The sequence below is a fragment of the Rutidosis leptorrhynchoides genome, chromosome 1 (assembly GCF_046630445.1).
Source record: "Rutidosis leptorrhynchoides isolate AG116_Rl617_1_P2 chromosome 1, CSIRO_AGI_Rlap_v1, whole genome shotgun sequence".
Lineage (NCBI taxonomy): Eukaryota > Viridiplantae > Streptophyta > Magnoliopsida > Asterales > Asteraceae > Rutidosis > Rutidosis leptorrhynchoides.
The window spans coordinates 650,921,792-650,929,851 of NC_092333.1; positions in this window are offsets into that span (position 1 = coordinate 650,921,792).

Here is an 8,060-nt window from a genome sequence, read left to right on the forward strand (position 1 = left end):
TATGGGGAACTGGAATTTATTGTCAAAGAGTATGTTGATTCAGATTATGCAGGTGATATGGATAAAAGTAAATCCACCTCCGCATATGTTTTTACACTTTGTGGTGGAGCAGTAAGCTGGGTTTCAAAACTGCAGTCAGTTGTAACGACGTCAACTACGGAAGCAAAATATGTTGAAGCTACTCATGCTACTAAAGAAGCAGTATGGTTGAAGATGTTGTTAGAGGAACTCGGGCACAAACAAGAGAAGATCACTTTGTTTTGTGACAACCAGAGTGCCTTGCATCTTGCAAGGAATCCGACATTTCATTCAAAGACAAAGCATATACGAGTTCAGTATCACTTCGTTCGTGAGAAAGTGGAAGAAGGAACCGTGGATGTGCAGAAAATTCATACTGATAATAATGTGGCTGATTTTCTAACAAAGTCAATCAACCGTGACAAGTTTATTTGGTGCGTTTCCTCATGCGGCCTAGCAGAGACGTAAGCAACATCATTGGCAAGGAAGGATTATCGTGTGAAGATTGATTTAGTTAATCAAATCTTCAAGTGGGAGATTGTTGAAGTAAAGTTGGCCGGTGGATTCATTTGGTCAAATACCACATGTATATTGTGGTAATATGACTTTGTTTGGTGCCTACAATTTGTGTAGCCAAATTTGACTTGGTAATATTCACCAACCAAAGTGTCTGTGATTATTTACCACTTACCACATTCCTCACTACTATAAATAAGGCATCATGGAGGCATACTTATTCATCCCAAAATATATACATTCTCCATTGTACTAAAAGAGTTAATAGAGAGTTTGAGTGTTTAGTCTCCTAATTACAAGAGATATAAAGATTAGTGCTTATCCTTGTAATTAGAGAGAAGTGTAATTCCTATTATTCTTATTAGTGAAACGTTTTCTTTCCTTGCCCGTGATTTTTACCCTATTGGGGTTTTCCACGTTAAATCTCGGTGTCTCTTTTTTATCGCTATATCAATTATTAGTTGCGGTTTGCTATAATTCGGTGTCGCTTTTCTCAACATCGGTAACCTAACCAAAATATGTTATTAGGATTTATTAATGGCTATATCCACAGGTCTGGATTTAAAACAACAATTTTATAATTGATTTTTGGGTTAGCAATTTGATTTTTAGAAGTCAAATTGTCTATTTTTATAAGTATGATTATTGTTCGGTGGTGATTCTAAATGGTTAAAGATTTTGGGATGTTTGCATTGTTAATGTCAGGGTGAATAATGAGTGGATTTGGTTGATTATCAGGTTTTTTTTAACAATTTTTAACAATTTGAAGAGGTTATGGAAGCAAAGGGGGATGAAGATTGAAGGTATTGATGATTATATAGTGGAAGCTAATAATTGTTGCTGTATTTTCATAACGGTCAAGAATGGCAGTTTGACATTTCTAAGTCAAACTGTCACTGGTTTATAGTGGGTTGAATGCAAGGCTGATGATGATGTTTATGTGACCATGTGGTCGTATGTTAATGATTTTAAAATCAAATATTTTTTGATGTAGAAATAGTGGAACTTCGGTGATTTTTTGGAGCTAGTTTGACTTTTTAAAGTCAAAACACCAATTTTTACCAAAATTGGTAGAGTACTATTTTGATGATTGTTGCATTGTTGGTAATCATAGGGATTTGTCCACTTAGGTATCTTTCACTAAGGTTATCCGTTGTAGTTTTGTTTTATTATTAATAAAGTTTTTCAGGGTTCCGTCCCCTTTATCCAACAAAACATAAAATTTATAGTGAACGGTACCAACTACCAAACAAAGTTTGGTTTTAAAAAATTAGATAGATAAGATAGCATAAAGAGCGACATTAAGAAAACAATACCTTAGCTACCATGCTTCCCTTAAGGTTCAAGATTCTAAACCCTAGACGATTAATTGGGATTGAAACCGAATCAGCCTTCTGCATTGAAATACGTACATGTATTTGTTATAAATGGATCGTGAAATATAGATATAGATACAAGGTAGAAGAATATACCTAAAATATTACTGTACATAACATAGAAAGAATATGAAATAAAAATTAGGGTTTTATAAAAATTTTTGTAAGAGCCAACAAATAGAAAAATCGAAGACCGTTTGCAACTACCCTACAAACCGAAAGCTAACAATTGGGGTCTAATGGCGGACGAACAGCTTATGGGCTCATTAAGCCCTACTTATTTCGATCACAAACGAAAGCTCCATGAATCAGACATCGAACCCTTCGAATAGCCTTACACCACTGATTCTAACGGAGGATTTAAGACGAATAACAAAACACATCAGAAGATTTAATTAAGACGAATTAGAAACTTATAGACTTTGCTTACAAGATCGATTTTGTGCCTTCAATTTTGTGCATTCAACGTTGATGGAATGAGCTTTTATATGCTTGATTTCCACACTCTAATTTAGGAAAATATATATTGTACAATCGGCTAAACTTGGAATGGGATTTTTCGAATTCGTAACAACAATTATCCCTGGCATTTATTTGGGTACAATGATAAAAGATAAATGGTTTGCCCAATGGCTAATCCGTAACTTTTTTTTTTCCTTCCTAATCCGTAACTAATGAACTAATGGGTTGCCCATCAATCCTTTTATTTTTATTTGCTTTTGCTATAAGAGTTGCGGTAAATATAAACTATTTTAAATAGTCATAACTAGCTTTTAAGAGCACGTGCGTTGCACGACGACTCTTAATCAAACATACTGGAAATGTATATGTTATATCAATTAACGGTATGATAAAGAGAGTATCACAAGTACTCTTTTGGATGAAATAGACATAATATGATTAAGTGTTTTTTTACTTTACACAAAACACATATATCAATGCTACTAATTTCGACATTAGCAAAACACAAAACACATGACCAACAGTAGCAAATTTATATGTAAGTACATCACCAAAAGTTGCATAACTGAAACATTGTTTTGCACAAAACACAAAGATTAAGGCTACTAAATCCGACATGTTAGGTGTGTGATACAATTATAATGAATCTAAAATGTCTTACACGGTTTCAACTTGTAATATAAGCTATAGATTTAAGAGCTCGTGTGTTGCACGACAGCTCTAAAAATTAGAATTCAAAAACGTTAGTATTGATACTGATTGTATGATGCAATTAGAATGACGAAACTCTTCGTTATTGATAATAGACGTAACCTTTCGTCATTGATAATATTTGATTTGAAAACAAATGTATTGATAATATTATTATCGTAAACGCTATTAATGAATACAATTATAATGCTAGAATTAATTGTGTATAGTCATTGTCACCAAGTTTTCTGCATTTGCTCCATGACACAAAGATTATGAGCCCATCCGTTAGACGGAAGTCGTAAAAATACATTATTGCAACTGTCGGATATATAACAACATAAGTCCATATTAGGATGAAGTTCGTTCCATTAATACATTGAGTTTGCTATATTCATTACGATTAGATTATATCTAAAAAACAAAACCCAATTCCTTGATTGCAACCATACCCAAATCTTCACCCTTACTAACAAAATAGTTCATAATTTATATCAGTGTAGATATGCTTTTCACTAACTTGAATAAAACAACCTGAAACACTTTTATACATTCGTATAATCTAAATTGTAATTTAATCCATAGAAAGTAGTAAACATAGTATGGTGTACTTGCAAGACCATTCATTATACACTCATGTCCATCCCGATTGTTTCCAACAACTATACATTTTTCTCGTTATATAACACAGTATATATTATATTATACTCCGTATATGGTTAAAAACTTGAATAAATTCATGACCAAAATCAACATATTCGATTACCTGTTCATATCCCCTGCAGAAAAAAACATATAGTTTGTTAGTAAAAGTAAAATGGGATTGGTATTTGAAAGCACTCCTATATGCGTATTTTCCTATGTTAACATAATAAAGCATATGCTCTATTATTTAGTTTGATCAGGGTATGCTTTCAAGATTTACAACCACCAAATATACAGAGACAAATTGCTTAAAAAAGGCGTAAAGTGAGAGATCGATCAAGTTATGAACAAATGGATCATAAAAACGAAGGGAAAAAATACCACAAAGCCAATTACTTGTACATAAGATACGTTCAGATTTTGTATAAATCATAGATCCACGTTTTATATCATCATCAACTTGATCTCTCTAAACCATATTCTGACTATTTTTCAGAGGCCAAGCCTTGCTCCACTGATATTAATTTGCTCATTGCCAGTGGTGGTACTTAAAGTTGTTGTAAATTTAGTGTAATTTTGGGTTTTAATCTACACTTGTAAATGGGTTTGGAGGTACGGAGTGTACACCCATTAAGTGATAGATTACCCGAACCCAAAAGTGGTTTTCCATTATTTACTATCATGACTTGGTCTACCTAAAATTTGACTAAGTGTTTTCAGTACTAAGTTTTCTTAGTAAGCTGAAATTTGGCTAAGTGTTTTGTGCTGGTTGTTCTGCATTGCTGGTCCTTGTACTGGTTGTTCTGCACTGCTGGTCCCTGTGCTGGTTGTTCTGCGCAGCTGGTCCCTGTGCTGGTTGTTCTGCGCAGCTGGTCCCTGTGCTGGTTGTTCTGCGCAGCTGGTCCCTGTGCTGGTTGTTCTGCGCAGCTGGTCCCTGTGCTGGTTGTTCTGCGCAGCTGGTCCCTGTGCTGGTTGTTCTGCACAGCTGGTCCTGTTTGCTGGTTCCTCTGCGCTGCTGGTCCTGTATGCTGACTTTTGCGCTGCTGGTCCTGTTTGCTGATTTTTGCGCTGCTGGTCCTTTTGCAGTGCTGGTTCTTAAGAGACAGCAGTAAGAAAACACTTAACACAATTTTGAGTGATTACGGAAGAATTATTCTTGCACCCACTTTTTCTTTAGTGGTTGAAGGAATAATACTTGTTTATTATAAAGTGATCACTCATGCTTTGATAGTTGTAAAATATAATATTTGTTTATTGTAAAAGTAACAACTTTTACTTTAATGATGGAAGTGATAATATTTGTTTATAGAAATATTCTTCCTGTAACCACTTTTGAATATTATAGAAGATACTTTTATTAATCAATCGGCCAATTGATTTTAATAAAAGACTCTTTCATGATAAGGGTGTATATAATTATATTAACCAATATGCATGAGCAGATACACAAGTTACGAACACCAAAATATTCTTCTGCAAAAGGAATTCTTGTTTCTGCCAAAACAAGAATTTAATCTCTGTCTTATCCCAAAGTGATATTCGTGTAACCCAGGCTATAAAGGTCGAATAATTACTTTCGGAAAGTGATACCACGATTCAGTGATTTATCCGGCTATCGATTATTTTACCCTACACGAAAGAATTTAATAAAACCTCCAACAATCGAAAGTAATTATTCGTTATAATCGATGGCGGCTACGATGAAACACATGACGGCGAATTTCTCCAAACTTGATAAGTTTGAGGGAATTGATTTTAGGAGATGGCAAAAGAAGATGCACTTCTTTCTGAGCAGCATGAGTGTGGTGTACGTACTCAGCACACCAATTCCTGAAGATCATGGTGATGATGCCACTATTGAACAAATTCGGAAAAGGTGCAAGTGGGAGAACGATGACTACATCGCTAGAGGTTTAATCCTCAATGGTATGGCTGATTCCCTTTTTGATATTTACCTAAATGTTGAATCTTCTAAAGAACTATGGGACTGTTTAGAAACCAAGTATATGTCAGAGGATGCTTCTAGTAAAAAGTTCCTTGTGAGTAATTTTAATAATTACAAGATGGTCGATTCTAGACCGATCTTGGAACAATACAATGAGCTCATTCGTATACTTGGTCAATTCACACAACATAAGATGAACATGGATGAGTCTATTCAAGTCTCAAGCATAATTGATAAACTACCTCCATCTTGGAAAGAATTTAAACATTCTTTGAAACATAAGAAGGAGGAGTTAACTCTTGTTGAGTTGGGTAGTCATCTGCGTATTGAGGAATCCCTCAGGTTGCAGGATAATGACAAGCCAAAGAGCAACGAAGTTGCTGGTACGTCTGTTGTCAATATGGTGGAACATAAAAAGTTCACTAGTAATAATGACAAAAAGGGCAAACGTAAACATCAAGGTTATAACAAGGCTAATCTGAACAAGAAGTCTAAATTGACTTGTTGGAAGTGTGGTAAAACTGGACACATGAAAAAGGATTGCAAGGTTATTTTTGGTAATAATAATGCCAAAGGATCTAGCACAAGCGGTTCGGGAAATGGTTTAAACAACCACAACTCGAAAGGTCAGAATATATTTAATAATTCAAATGAGAATTATTATGTTTCATATATATCTGAGGCTTATTTTGTGCAGGATGATGATGTCGCGTGGTGGGTTGACTCGGGAGCCACCACCCATGTATGCAAGGATAGATTTTGGTTCAAGACTTACGAGTCCGTGACTGATGGATCAATTCTTCATATGGGAAATGAGTCAACAGCCTCTGTTCATGGACGTGGAAGTGTGGATTTGTGTTTTAGTTCTGGAAAAACTATTTGTTTGTTTGATGTTTTGCATGTACCACAAATAAGAAAAAATTTGATTTCCAGTAGTATGTTAAATTGTTGTGGTTATAAACAAGTGATTGAATCTGATAAGTTTGTTTTGTCAAAACATGGTATGTTTGTTGGTTTTGGTTATTTATGCAATAGAATGTTTAGACTTAACATTAATCACTTGAATGTTAATTTTGCTTTTATATCTACTTCTAGCATAAATAATTCTACACTTTGGCATGCTAGACTAGGACATATACACTTTAAAAGAATGCAAGATATGTCTAAAGATGGATTAATACCGGCTTTTGACATGAACAATGAAAAGTGTAAAACGTGTATGTTAACAAAGATCACTAAGAAACCATTTCAAAATGTACATCGTGATACTGAAATTTTGGAATTAATACATAGTGATTTATGTGATTTGCATGCTACTCCTACTTTAGGGAACAAGAAATATTTTGTGACTTTTATTGATGATGCTTCTAGATTTTGCTATGTTTATTTGTTACATACTAAGGATGAAGCATTAGATAAATTTAAAATATTTAAAACTGAAGTAGAATTACAACAAAAGGCTTTGATTAAAAGACTTAGAACAGATAGGGGAGGTGAATACATTGACCAATCGTATTTCCAATCCGTTGGTATTATCCATGAGACCACAGCTCCTTATACTCCACAACAAAATGGTATATCTGAAAGGAAGAATAGGGTCCTTAAGGAAATGGTTAATTCCATGTTATCCTATTCGGGTTTAAGTGAAGGATTTTGGGGGGAAGCTATGTTAACAGCTTGTTATTTGCTTAATAGAGTTCCTAACAAAAGAAACAAGATTACACCTTATGAACTTTGGAATAAAAGGAAACCTAACTTGAATTATCTTCGGGTATGGGGCTGTAGGGCGGTTGTAAGACTACCTGATCCCAAGAAGAAAAGTTTAGGTGAAATAGGTATAGATTGCATATTTGTTGGATATGTTGAACATTCCAAGGCATATAGGTTCTATGTAATAGAGCCTAATGAGTTTGTCTCAATCAATTCCGTGATTGATTCAAGGGATGCAATCTTTGATGAAAATCGATTTTCATCTATACCTAGACCAAAGGATATGATTCCAAGTAACAATGGAATCAATAAGGATTGTAATGATGAAGTCTCTGAAAAGGCCGTTGATCAGTCACTTGAGCTTCGGAAAAGCAAAAGAAAAAGGAAACCTAAATCATTTGGACCAGATTTTCAACTATACTTAGTTGAAGGTTCTAGGGATGATGTTTCTACCCAATATTCGTATTGTTTCAATGTTGATGATGATCCTAAAACATATGATGAAGCAATGAGGTCTCAGGATGTTGCATTCTGGAAAGAGGCAATTAATGATGAGATAGATTCTATCATGGGCAATAACACTTGGGTGTTAGCTGATCTACCTCCTGGTTGCAAACCTTTGGGTTGCAAATGGATTTTCAAAAAGAAGATGAAGGTGGATGGAACTATTGAAAAGTTCAAGGCAAGGTTAGTCATTC